The sequence below is a fragment of the Schistocerca americana genome, chromosome X (assembly GCF_021461395.2).
Source record: "Schistocerca americana isolate TAMUIC-IGC-003095 chromosome X, iqSchAmer2.1, whole genome shotgun sequence".
NCBI lineage: Eukaryota > Metazoa > Arthropoda > Insecta > Orthoptera > Acrididae > Schistocerca > Schistocerca americana.
In genome coordinates this window covers 763078925-763093792 of record NC_060130.1, presented here as the reverse complement: position 1 = coordinate 763093792, position 14868 = coordinate 763078925, and the positions used below count along the sequence as shown (strand labels likewise).

The 14868-nt window shown below is 38.9% G+C and overlaps 1 protein-coding gene across 1 annotated transcript in view; it reads right to left on the bottom strand.

The window, feature by feature from the left end:
- The window catches only part of LOC124555264 (uncharacterized protein KIAA2013 homolog), a 192677-nt gene that overhangs the window by 47520 nt on the left and 130289 nt on the right, over positions 1–14868 (bottom strand). The gene's annotated exons all lie outside the window — the stretch shown is intronic.

The following is a 14868-nucleotide window of genomic DNA, read 5'->3' as shown; positions in this document are numbered from 1 at the left end:
TCTGAGCCACTAATAAGTGTCTGGACATGAAATTGTTTACCACTTACAGAGTTAACACAGATTAATAATTTCCTAGCATTCTGGGAGAAGTCTTGCAACAGGACAATGTTGCAATACTTAAAGTCTTTCCACACAGGCTTCTGGCAGCGTAAGGGTATTTCAACTGAGATCTGAATATCTTTGCCACCTTTAGCATTCTTTATTCTGTATGCATTAGGTAATTAGGTCTGAAATTGGTATAATTTGAGGTTGCTATTGAACAGGACTATGAAACTAAGAAATAATGTAGGAACTCATTTGTTGGAGCATTAAAGAGAGAAATTTGAGAATAACGTGGGATTACATATTTATTTTAGGAGAATGAATAAAAGAAAAAATGAAACTTGCAGATGATTATGTTACATTTAATTTGGCTGAATAAACAATACTTGCTCATGGGTTATAAAACAGTGAAACACATAAATAACTGTTTTACATTTTAGAACTACTCTTACGAATCAAATGTAGTTTACTTTTGAACAACGTACAAAAAGACAGATTGCTACTTATTGTAAAGAAGACATGGTAAGTTGTGGACAGGCACAATTTAAAAAAAAAAAAGACATTCACATAAAGCTTTCGGCCACAGCCTCCATCAGCAAAAGAGACACACACACACACACACCATCATACATGCAAGCAAGCACATCTCATGCACACATGACCACGGGTAGCAGCTTCTCGGAGAGGAATGCCTGGCTCGAGATGCTAGAATTGGCAGTCAAGTATGCAAGAGGTGTGTGTGTGTGTGTGTGTGTGTGTGTGTGTGTGTGTGTGTGTGTGTGTGTGTGTTTGCTTGTGTGTATGAATGGTGATGGTGTGTGTGTGTGTGTGTGTGTGTGTGTGTGTTTGCTTGTGTGTATGAATGGTGTGTGTGTGTGTGTGTGTGTGTGTGTGTGTGTGTGTGTGTGTGTGTGTGTGTTTTACTGAGGGAAGTTGTGGCTGAAAACATTACATACGTGTCTTTTAATTGTGCCTTTAACTTAATGTGTCTTCTTTATGGTAAGTAGCAATCTGTCTTTTCCTACATTGATGAGATTCCTACCTGGAGTTTCCATTGTTTGATAGTTAACTTTTGCACAGAAATCTCAGAAACACTGTTCTACACAAATGCTGATATTGTTTTCCTTACACCACCATCTGCTTCACTCTACATATTGAAGCCTTTCTTCCTTCAGTCTTAATATGCTTTACACTACTAAGTTGCATTTACTTTGTTTTTAGTAACTGGAACATCTTCTGGAAACAGATACACAAATGTTCCATTATACTGAAGACATATTGTCTATTTCTCCCCCACTGCCTTCACACAGCCAACCAAGGATTAGATTTTTGCAAATTTTTCTTCATGCAAAATAAATTATTAAAAGAAAGTGATAAATAACTGGATGAACAAAGTTTCTGCCATCACTTTACAGTCTTATGGGCGAATGGATAATTGCTGCCAATATCAATTTTGTTGGTGTTATAATGAAAGAGTTAATCTGGATCAATAGTTTCTGTTGTGGAACAGAGGTAGCTTATTGTTTAGTGGAAAGGGAAGAGACTTCTTGTTGGGACCTCCAAATCAGTCAAGACATGCTCTTTTCTAAGGAATATCATTTCACTCTTTTTCTTTCAGTTTTGAGTTTTTAACAAAAGGGGCAAGCCTTATTCCCTAAACAATTTTTATCAATTTTATGATATATTTTGTCAATATATATGAATATTATAGGGTCTATATTCTGAGTTAAAAGAATAAAAAAACATGCCACGATCTGACAACAGAATTTAGTGTCAAAAGGATTTTTAAAAAATTGAAAAGAACAATGAAACTATGTTGCAGAGAAAGTAAAGTATTATTAATAAAATGTTTCGATTACGAACAATCAATTATTGGGAACACACACTGACATAAAACAAAGAACATTATCCACTTCAGTAAAAATTTACAATTTTTATAAAGAGATTTAAGAATAAAATTCAAAATACAGTTTGGACAAAACTGTTATGGAAGGTATAGTAACAGACCAGTTTGTTAGGAACACATGCATGAATATTAAATGGAGTTCAAGCAGGCATTTTTTAGTGATACAATTTCTTCTTTGATCTGAGAAACCTCTTTCTCATCACTTTCCTTGACGTTTGCTTTCTGATTCTGCAGTTCTCTTAAATTTTCTCTAATTTATTACCCCTTTCTCTCATTTTCTTTCGATGACTTCGCAGCTGCTCATTTTTGCTTCTACTTCACTGTACCTACTATGTGTGATTTCAGAAGCTGTGTAATAACTGCTTTGTGATGGGTATATATCTAACACCCCCATCAACCTTGATAACATCGTGAATAGTACAAAGGGCTATAAGAGAGGCTTCAGTCAAATTTTCAAAAATAATGGAGGAGTTGTCCGATAAATCTCTTTTAAGGCTATCACTGTCATGGAAGCAAATGCAAGCAAGCATGAAAATTTTTTTCAAATTTTCATGTCCACTCTTACCTTGAATGATGATTAACCAAAACTGATTAAAGCGATCATGATCCCCATCAAATTTGTTGACAATTTCCTTTAATGACATGATCTCTAGAAGATTTTGGAACTCACGTGAAATGACATCAGCCTCATGACCACCAAACTGATTTAAGGTAGTGAGATGTGTCAATGTTATGCCTAACCAAGTCTTGACGCAGTCCAAACACATGATGCCCTTCATAATGGAATATGCACTCATTTCAAAACACCAAGATATCCTTCTCTGCTGTACCACATTGAACAAGAAAGTTTTTGGTTCCATACTCGGTGTCCATTTCTAAGGTGCAATAGATTTACGTTGTGTCTCAGGTCTATTTCAGAGGTAGTCTGTTTCTCAAAAATTTCTGGTTTGACAAATTTTCTCAACTCTCTGATCATAGATTGGAAGAAAGTATGGAGTAAAGGAGATGGGGACATCTGGCTGAAATTTAGTCAGAAACTGATCAGTTTGAGCAGCCACAGTCTTTTACCTCATTCTCTTCCTTCTTTACCCTTTCTGCTTCCTTCAGGTGCTTTTCAAAAGCCATTAATACAGTATTTGCTGAGCCCTGATTGTCATCATTTTATTTTCAATCCACGAAACAGCGCAAAACTTTTGTTGGAAGATAGAACTGCCTATAATTTGTTGAAATCAGCTCTGCAGGAGGGAACTTTTTAAATAGATTATATCAAGTTCTCATAGACTGAACAAGGTTCCAACCAGAGCTAGCACAACCCGTCTGAAAGGCACCATCTACTTTATTTAAGCGACATGTCCCAAAGCCCAAATGCACGTGGTCCTCTGGATTACTCTCCACTTTAAGCTTGCTTTTCAGTTGTCTGAGCAATGCCTTATTAACAATGGGTTATCCATGGACACCTGGCTAACTTGCCTTTTCAGAGTTGCCTTAGTCTGAGATGCACCTGCCTCAAATCCTTCAACTAAATCTTTTCCATCACTTTCTCCGAAAAACACTAGAGGGAGGTACCTGGCCCAAACATACTACCCCACAAACATACAAACAGTTCCATCTGATGGTTTTGGCTAATGTTATTCATACTTCCATCAAACCCAAGTGTGATCATATCACAGGCAACAACTGTTGTTGAGTGAAAAAAATTCCAGTTCGGAAAAAATGCTATAATTTACTCTTTAATTTTGAAGCTGCACTTTGGAGGCAATGTCACTGTCTGGAAACGTATCTGGTAATAGATAAACAAGGCTGTCACTGTCCTGAGAAGATTGGTGTGTCACAGCAGTCAAACGACATAAACAATCTCTGCCTTCATCATGGCATCCCTCTTGCATAATCTAGCATTTTCGGCCTTCGTCTAAAAGTTCCTGCAGTAGGTGTCTGATGTAATTGCCACAGGAAAGGAGCTAGCTGTTGAGACATTATGACTATGTGATGCACGTCCAGCCTGCATTTCATAAGACTAAAAGCACACACAGATTAATTATAAATACAACTTTTCTCATTGAAATTTGTAAATTTATTTTCCAGTGCACTTATTATGTCGAGGTCACCATCAGGATTGTCCTTTTGATCAATGTAACTGATGATTGGTTGAGTACATCCAGCAGTGACTGGCAGCACTGCAGGGGCTAGGTCTGATACAGTAGCATCAAGGCCACTGCTATTTGCAGTGCTTAGCAAGGATATAGGCACTATCACCTTCTTAGTACTCTGAAGCTCAGTGTGCTCCTTCCCCTTGCATGACTGGAGAAGGCCTACTTGCCTATATTACCAAGGAAGATGTTCATTTTACAGAGCATGCACCAAACACTGAATTTTTCAGACAGGTGCTCTGCTACCCCCCAAAGTTTGGGTCCACTAAAGGTTGAACTCACACTTCCCATTTTTCAAGTGAATCCTGAATTAATATATGCATTAGACTGGGTCACTCCTAAGCAATATGGGAATATGGTTCATGAAGACAGGAAGTGACTAAACAAAATCTCATGACCTGGACTACTTTCTTGCCGATGAGTAGCCTCCGCATCATCCATTCAACTACATCCCTCCCTGAAGGCAATAATATCTTCCTTCTGTGCAGGTAGCTGAAGGAAGATTATGGTCACTAAGACCTACAGCAGCATCAGGAACATTAGCCAGTGAGGAAAGAAATGACATGAAGGGTCCCCCCTGTTGCCCCACCCTTCTCCTCTTTCTCTTTCTCCTCCTCCTCCTCCTCCTCCTCCTCCTCCTCCTAGAGTCTCCACTACCCTCTGGCCACATATGTTGCAGCACTAAGCTCAATGCCAACTCAACCAACCACAGCATGCGGACAGTCTGCATGCTTGTTGTTGTGCTCTAATGACACTATTTTTGTGCCTACCAAATGGTTCAAATGGCTCTGAGCACTATGGGACTTAAATTCTGAGGTCACATCAGTCCCCTAGAACTTAGAACTACTTAAACCTAACTAACCTAAGGACACCACACACATCCATGCCTGAGGCAGGATTTGAACCTGCGACCGTAGCGGTCTCGCGGTTCCAGACTGTAGCGCCTATAACCGCTCGGCCATGTGCCTACCACTAAAGCTCTATGATCAGTCTTATTCATACACGACAACAATCAGGTTAATAGCTGTTGGTATCTACAACAGTAATTTTTCAGTATACATACAAAACAAACCTATGGTATGCAAACCTATCACACTCTAGTATCCCTTATCCTAAATAAATGGATTCGAATAGGTCGCTAACTCCCCTACAAAGAACATGTCTTTGTCATCAAATTGTGTTAGTAAACAACATTTGAACAGAGGTAAATGTAAACCATGCCATATACTCTTCGCAGCTCTTTTCTAGTCACATCACATCACAAACACACAAAACCATGGCTCAACAAAACATCAGGGAAGTACGACCACGCTGCAGTGACAGGTGTGCAAGCTGTTCCATGTCAACACGCCACACAACTTTCCACAGATAGGTTTAGCACAGCATGGCTGTTGTTTTGGACCGAGCGAGGGAAAAGACTGGGAGATACTGAAACACCACTGGCGGGTGAGCATGCAGCACTGAGCCAAAGGTGAATGGAAAGTGTGGCACTGCACTGAATTGAGCAGCAGGCAAGCAAATGCCTCTGCTCAAAAGCATATGGGGTATCATGCCTTTTCTAGGGTTTTTAGACAAAAATTCATAAGTTCTGTATGTTTTCTAGAACAAAAAATTCCCTGAGTTTTTTGGAACAAAAAAATTCCCAAAGTTTTCCCAGTTTTCCAGGACACCAACCTGACTCTGGGCCCTGCTTCCATGTGCTGCGTAATTGGAATCTAGAGTCTTGGGTCATTAAACTGCCAGTCATGCAAATTTCCACAAACTGTTTTACAATGTAGTCCCTATAAATTGCTGCCCAAGTAAGAAATTTTGTTCTACTATAATTAATTGCACACCTATTTGTGACACACTGTTTCATTACAGCAGAATTGCAAGGTTATATCATGATGAAATTCTTTGTGTCACTTTTCAATTGTTTGGAAAATGGACAGCATATCACATTTGCATGGAATGTGGCAAACATCTGACCACTGAAGCCCAAGATAATTTATGACTGGTCATAGCAAGGCATCTGTGTTGGATTGAGAGCAAAACAATACACTAACAGTATGTTTCTTGGTTCCCCGTAACTTTAACAGACGCTGACGGGGTTATGCATCTTGTGCTCCAAAGCTGCTGAGTAATTAAATTAATTCTTATTTTTCCATCAGAGTTGCTAAATAAGAGTTTTGTTCTAACAGTGGTTATGATCACAAGATCATCTTTAGGTGATATGTGTATCTCTTAAAATTAAATGTCATTAAAAGTAAATGTTAAATTTGTACATCTTATTTGCAATGGTGTTATGAGGGTTTCATTATACTAGTACAGTAATTGCATTGAACTATGATGATGACTGGGGAATATATTCTTGTGTAAAACATGAAGCATAAGACAAGGACAAACACATTCCCCCGACGTGAACAGTTTGTCGATACAATCACTGTAGAGTGTTTGACTTTTTTGACAGAGCCCCAACCTCACCTCTGCTTGCACCACTTCAACACTATCAGAGTGAAGTCCTTGAAGGTGTTCTGTAAGTTCTGGAAATAGATGCGAATCAGATGGGGCCAAGTTGGGACTGTATGGAAAATGATCAATGACAGTGAACCCAAGGTGGCAGGTTGTCACAAATGTTGCAGCACTCATGTGTGGCCATGCATTGTCATGCTGTAGGAGAGGGTTCTCCATGTGTGGACAAACTCTTTGAATTCAAAACATGATTATGGTAAGCTGTTCCTCACACATCGACACAGTTATGTTACATACCATCAAGTTAGACGCTACAATTCAGAGCCCTCTTATGGCAGAACACTGCAAATATGTAAACATTCCTTTTACTTAAAAAGCTTTAAGAGTTTTCACATACAAAATTCAGAAGCATTTCTTTTCAGCATGTCCTCTTACATCTGTAGCCTACAGCTGCTTCATGTATGACATTCCCCTACAAAATGCAGATGATACCTACATCAACAGAAGCAAAAAAAAGTGTACATTGTTACCACAGAAGATTTATCATAACTCATAATTTCCAACAGTGACTTCACAGTCAGCTCAGACAACTACTCTTGGCTTCATTCAAGCCATTAAATGGTATAGCTGAATGATATATCTAAACATTAAAGGTGCAGATGGCAAAAATTCTACAAGAGATGAACTGTGATGCAGAACTCCCAATCTTCTTGAGTACTTTCGGCACAACACTCATTAACAGTACGGATCAGCTGAGATACCCTACATAAACAGCAGCCAGGAATAGCATTCTACCTTATTTACCCACAGGGCCATCAACTGTCCCCTGGGGTGCAAGACGCTTCTCTTCTGGCTACAGGACACAGTGCTCATCTGTGGATGCAGCCACCAATCCAGATGGAAGAAGTCACTTTCCTCAAACTCCAGAGGACTCAAAGATCAACATATTGATATCCATCATTATGTCCCTAAAGATTATCTTCTGGATACAACTGAAAAACCTTACACTTTTAATAATGCAAGTAAAGATCTACAGCATTTGTTAAATGAATAAAACAATTCCATAATAAATCCTTTTCAAAATATTTTCTAATCTGTTATGATGTCTCTTCTCCCTGTTTCTTGCCCTTTTCCTTTCCTACAGTTCTTTCTAATGCCAGCTCACACTTGTGTAATAGTAGCTCAATTCAACAGTTGTTTCAATCAGGCTGTTTTGTGGATATTTGTGACTATCTACCAGTTCACTATTTACGGGCTGCACCTTCAAGTAGGTGTCATCTGTTCTTATTTGTGTGTATCTTACCTACACCAGCAAGTACAGTATTTTTAATCTCACATTTGAGATTTATGTGTTACCAACTACTATTACATACTTAATTGTAGCTTTCCGTTATAACAATCAAACCACAGAGCACATTCCTTGGCCTGTTCAGTTGAGAAGCTGCAATGTAATGGATTCAAGTGCATGGAGTGGTGTATACATTTTAGTTTGATTTTTAATTTAGTTTCCTCATATTTCACTATGCTCCTTTTTCTTGCTTTTAAACAAAACATGTTAATTATGACTTCCTAAGATACTGAAACTGTTCTTGTGTGTGATCTGAGGCTGTGAAATGCAATAAAAGTATTTAAACACATAATTATCACTGTGTTCCCTTCAATAAGTATGCCTTGTCTGTGTAAGCCAAAACACGATTACCTGTACACTACGAAAACAGTGATAGGTTGCAAACATGGTATCGATATCAACTGCCAGTAGCCTGCTGTTGAAATGAGATTCTGCTGCACTAGTGTCTATCTGTAATGGGAATTAATAGCTGGCAATACTGAGACTGAATTAGATGTGCCTATCTCTGGGTATATCCACAGACTGTAGCACTTGCAATGTAATTTGTTGCATCTGTAATACGGTGGTGGCGAAAGGACTATTCATTCTGTTACTATCACACACACACACACACACACACACACACACACACACACTGTGTGTTAAGCACAGCAACAGGCAGTACAAGGGGCATAACAATGGGGACATTCTGTCCTGTTGGTTTGCTTGTTGAGCCACCAAGAGCTTCTGACCCAGTTAATCATAAATTATTCCTCATAAAAATTTAACAGGACTGGCAAACAAATGGATTGTACTGTTCCTTAGCAGGTCAGTATGATGTACACAGACAAGCAACTCAGTTTCGTTACTGAAATTCTATATGAAAGTACATCATCAAGCAATGTGTGTCTCAGGGTTCAGTATCTGGACAAGACATCATAATTCTAGAATGAAATTTTCACTCTGCAGTGGAGTGTGCACTGATATGAAACTTCCTGACAGATTAATACCATGTGCCGGACCGAGACTCAAACTCGGGACCTGAGTTTGTCTCGGTCCGGCACACAGTTTTAATCTGCCAAGAAGTTTCATATCATAATTCTGTTTTCAAATAAATGAATTTTGAAAAAGTCTTCACTAAATAGAGGTATTGGTATCAACTTTACTTTTTCAGTGGAACTGCAGTATTTGCTGCTGCTAGTATCATAGTTCCAAAAGAGATGAATTCAACAGCATTTCCTTCAACAAAATCCAATTAGAGCTTTGGAGAAATTACAATGTTAAGAACATACGATTTATCATTTTTTAACATGAAACCAATTACTGTCTTATGTGGATGTCTGTGTTGCTATATGCGACTGCCTCACCAGGCTGATGGGACGTTCCAGCTTGATGCACTACTTACAAAAGTGGAATAGCACAGAAAACTTTGATTTAAGACTAAAACTAACCAGATTTGGCTACATGTGATTGGTCTAACACACCAACTGGAAGGCAATGGATATGGCATCAAAGGATGGCTCACCAGTTAATTGTAATAACAGTTCTGCTCTTGTTTCTGCCAGAACTTTGCACGTCAAAAAATGAATGAATTTATAAGCAAGGCATTCAGAATTCAGTATAAAGATTGTTAAATAATAACTTTACATCATGGGATTAATCTCGAGATGCGTACTTGCAATAAAAATTACATTAGCAACAGCAACAAAAATGAAATTACAAAATGTGGTTATAAATTAAGTGTTTGAAATGCCCAACGTCCACACCAATACATGTTTGCAGTCACTGGTGCAAGGACTTCTGGATAAACTGAACAGATTCTCAAAATACCACTGCACGTACTGCAACAACACATTGTTTTAAATTCTACTGCATCATCAGAACTTGTGCATAGACTTCATCTCTGAATTTACACCAGAGAAAAAAAGTTAAGTGGTATCAAATCAAGTGCACATGCAGGCCAACTGATAAATCCTTCATGTCCTATCAAATGACCAGAAAAGAGTTGGATGAGTACCTTCCTAGCCGCAAGTGAGTTGTGAGGCAGGCACCCATTGTGCTTGTACCACGAACATTTGCATATTTCAAGCGGTACTTCCTTTAAGAGAGCTGGCAGCATTTCAGTAAGAAGTTGTGCCTTCCATTTAAGCTGTTAAGGTTGCTTTGATGATGTAAGCACTAATCATATAGTTTGAAATAATCCCACACCGAACATTCACTACCTTTGATGTTGAAACTGCCTCAGCCACTCCAGATTCTCAGCAGGCTAATAATGCAATATCTTAAATTCAGCTTTCCATGATTCATGAAGGTATCTCCATCAATAAAGAGAATTCTTTGAAGAAAAGGAACCTATTGTCCTGATGTCTTATCAGAACCGAGTGACAGAATGTCATGCATGTTCTACAATTCTGCCGGTTAATCTGCTGGTGAAGTGACGCATCATATGGATGGAAAATGTTTGCACTTTACACGCAAACAACAGTATGTTGACTTATTCCACTGGCATTCACAGTTTCTCTGGAGATGACAAGTAGATTATGAGCAATAGCTGCCACAATGTTTATTTTGTTTGCTCTGATCACTGAAGGTTGCTCCTTGCCTTCTGTAGAGTATTTCCATCCCATCCAACACCAATTTTTTGCACATGCACCAAACTGTCATTACTGTTGGACATCAACTGTCACAAAACCTTTGTGGATACAATTCAACTGTTCTATTCATGTTGCTCCTGCATTCACTGTAAAGAAGTGTTTCCCAGTAGTGCAACACACTGTTTCCTCCTTACCTGATATGACATATATACTTATTTAGGTATGAAATTACACACTTTTGCATAAGAATGCAATCAGTTTCAATTTCAAGACAGATAAATCCTAAGTTCTAACCACTGTAACTGCTCAGAAACTAGTAATCGGATTTTGAAAAATGAAATGTTAATGAATTTGTATCTTTTGGAACTACAATACTAGCAGCAGAAATCACACTAGTTCCATTGAGAAAGTGAAGTTGATACAGATATCTCTGTAACTAATATAGTCACATAAGAGCTATGAGCACTTGTTCAGTAGGAAGGAGGTGTCTATCAGTAGCAAAGATGAACAAGTGCTCATAGTTCTTAAGGTATTCACTTTAGATCCCATGTTTACTGGACCTTTTTTCCCCCTCTTCTTTGGGTCCATACTACTATCTCTCAAAGTATGGCAAGCAAAGTGCCTGCAGTAGAAGGGATTTGTTTCATGGTATCAAAGATAAAGAACTGCTCATAGTTCATAAGGTATCCATTTTATCAGACTTATTACAGCTGGTGACTAACTAGAGCAACTTCTTCCTTCCTAAGCGATTAGCTGCTGCTGACTAACTAGAGCAACTTCTTTCTGAGTGACTGGAAGTGTGCTCAGTAAGGGTGGGTGGTTGCTTAAATGTGCTGTTGCTTCTAGTCGTTGCTTCTAGTCACTCTTTTTGCTATTGTTTCATGACCATATTCCTCAACAGTAAGGACCTACATCTACATATACACTCATTAAGGCACTGTAGAGTGCAAAGTGAAGAATACTTTCTATCAACATCAACCCTTTTTCCATTCACATATGGAACAAGGGAACCATGCTTCAGTATGTGTTCAAATCTCTATTAACTTTACTTTCATGATTCCTACAGCATACACACAATGGAGGCAGCAGAATTTTCTCTCAGTCTTCAACAAATCCTGGCTCTTTAAATTAACCTAATAGAATTTTGCTAGAACAATGTCACTTCTCCTCCAAAGATTCCCATTTAAGTTCCCTGATCATCTCTGTTACACTTTCATATGAGTTACATCAACCTGTTGCCATCCTAGAGTTGCATCTATTAATTTCTTTGATTTTAGCTGTCATGCCTGTCTGTTAAGAACTCCAAATGCTAGCCCAAAAAACATTCAGCGTCACCTTGCCCGATGATGGTTGAGTCTTTCACCTTTTTTGGCAATTGCGAATTCAGATGTTTCCACTGTATGCTTTGTTCCCTTGCCTTGAGTCATCATGATACATCAAGTACGTGTTCATGGTGGCTAAAATTCTTCTCGTTTCACCTGACATGGCTGCCACATTTCCACTGCTGCCTCAGTTTGATGGTCTTTCAGAACCCAGCAAGTGGTGAAATTCAAAATGTCATGAAGGATGTTGAAAAGTGCTCCATGACTGATTTTTATGTTTTTTCACTATACCTCAATTGTGACCTGCTGGTCTTTGAGCACCAGAGCCTCCTCTTCTCTTATGATTCCCAATTCTTCACAGAGGGATGGTCTGTCACTGTGTTCTTTGTCATCTGTCTGACTACACAGTAAGCATCTATGCCACCCACTGTCATATGATGGCACATTATTGCAATACATTTCCATTAAATCAGCATGGAATGTTGCAGCATTGTTCCCTTTCAAATGCAGAAATGAATTACTGCACAATACTCCACTTTATCAATGGACTGTACCACTTTATTTTAGTTCCTCTAGTGGCATGCTACGGTACTACAGTGAGGGGATTTCAAAGTGTACCAGGATTGCGGACATTTACCTGCAAACAAACAAAATATTAATTACGTAACTTTATTTATTTATTTATTTTTGAGGTGGTAACAAAAGCTTAAGTACTACCCCTGGTACTTCAACATTCTACCTATAGTCCTTAATATTGTGTGAGCGAAGCTGCTTTCTTGGAGAAGACAAGTCCTGGGACTTTCCCATCAATACTAGCAGATTGCAACTACTATTTTGATATTTCCAATCTCTATATCAGACATTGTCTGGTTTCGACACTCCACACAGTTCCAGATAAGATGACCCCAAATAGTCCTACAAATCAGCAATGGGTCTGAGACGACACAAGTGAGGCTAACTGTCTTCACTATATCCACCAATCACCATAAAGTACTGAGAATGGTCTCCTATTCCACACGATAGACATTCTCAGTAGCTACAACAGCAACACTGCAGCTGTTTGTAATTGCTGCTTTCAATTGGTTCCAGGGCGAAATCTTCCACACGGTATGCAATTACTCCTGCAATCCATATCGAGATCCCACTGCACTGATGTCCTCTTGTGTTGCTATTTCCCTAAGACAGGGCAACATCCAACTAGAGTTAAAACTGCCTACAACTAGTGCCTCATTTTTCCCCCCTCAGTGGTTTTCTGTGGATACTGAAGTAAAAACCACAGCAGAAGCAATGAGCTCTAGCTCTGCCTATTTATTGGCAGAAGACAATGCCTCAAATCTATTTGCTATTTGCCACATACGACTTTTCCATGGAGTAGCTCAAGATCTGGGCACAATCCCTGTCCAATATTAAGTGACTATTTGGTGCCAGATTTGGGTTCACTGTGGCATTAGGAGAAATTGTGATGATCCATGGTACATTTGCAACTATATGATACTAGCCTGTCATTCCACCAATGGAGCAACCTGCAGAGGCCCCATCAACCCTGTCACAGATGCCAAATCAGTTTCTAGCTGTATATGGACAGCAGTCAACTTGCCCATCAAGTTCCTGTGACAATAACCACACCTACCATTTCTTCAGGCTGTTCAAGGAGTCCCCATACCCCTTCCTGACTTTGTATAATTGGAGAAATAAATAGTTGTTCTACTGGTATCTCTGTATTGATGCCGATGTAAAGCACCGTTTGTGAAACCATAGATGATGTGGGCAAACATAGTTACACAGTTGAGGAACAATTGGGGCATGTGTGTGAGTGCATGAATATCCACAGACAGAACAAGCAATGACAAACATAATGAGGATGTTTAGAGATGGCCTGCTTCATTGGGAGAAACACACATTTCTATTAGGCAGTGTTAAAGACAGACCATGTAGTGGAGATAAGACAATGAAAGAAGAAACATGTGCTGCTTTTGCTCAATCAGTTGTGCAATCTCCAATGACATATATTCACAAATGAGGAGCTGAACATCAAGTACCACAATCAACAATGCTTGACCATGTTACAGATATCTGAGAATGAAAGTATTTTGACTGATGTTTGGGAATCAGTTATCTGACAATGACATGAAGAAGTGAGTTGCAGTCTGCTGTGCTTTGTTGGTACAATTTCTAACTGCTGTTTCAGACTCAAGCGTATTATTTTAAAGAATGTACCATACATCACAATTCACATGGGAAAAATGTGGTTTTCTGATATAAGAAAAATTCCCCATTATGTGCAAGAAAGTAAAAGGGACGTGCTTCACATTATAGTGTGGGCCGAACTGTTACCATAACGTTTGAACCATATTTCTTGAAGGGTATATGAATGTAAATTCTTATTTGGACCTGTTGCAAACATGATTAATACATCATCTTGAAAACAAGGAAATTGTGGATCACATGTGCTTGCAGGTGGCTGGAGCTCCAGTAACTTTACTATTCAGGTGTGTGCATACCTTGACAACCAATTTCAAGGCTACCAGATTGGGCATGGGTTAGCAACATCTCGAGCCCCATTGAAACGGCCACTATCAAGCACAGATTTTACCACCAGACAACACATTATGGGGGATAATCAAGTCCCATGTGGACTTGTCAGAACAAAACCAATAAAGAATGGCGCAAAAGTGTTAAGGAAGTCTTTGAAAGCACAGCTCCTTGGATGCTCTGAAAGATGTCAAGGAGGGCACGGAGAGACATAGAGCTCTGTGTAAGGCACAAAAGTGCAAATACAGATCTACTGCTCCAATCTACAATATATGATTATGAGTACTTTTTTCCAAATATATTTATTTTATTTTTCTTCTTTTTAATTTATTTTCTACTTTATGAGATTCTGTCCTCCCCTACAGAACTTCTAGGGAACACTGTAATTGTTAAGAGGAAGATGGGAGCTTAGCTGTTGCATGTACAGACAAGTAAATAAATTAAACACGTTACAGGAAACAGTCAAAACACAAACTTGTACTCGGTTCCAACAGAGGCTCATAATACAGTCAGCTACGAACAAGTAAAAAATCAAGTACAGGGGCTA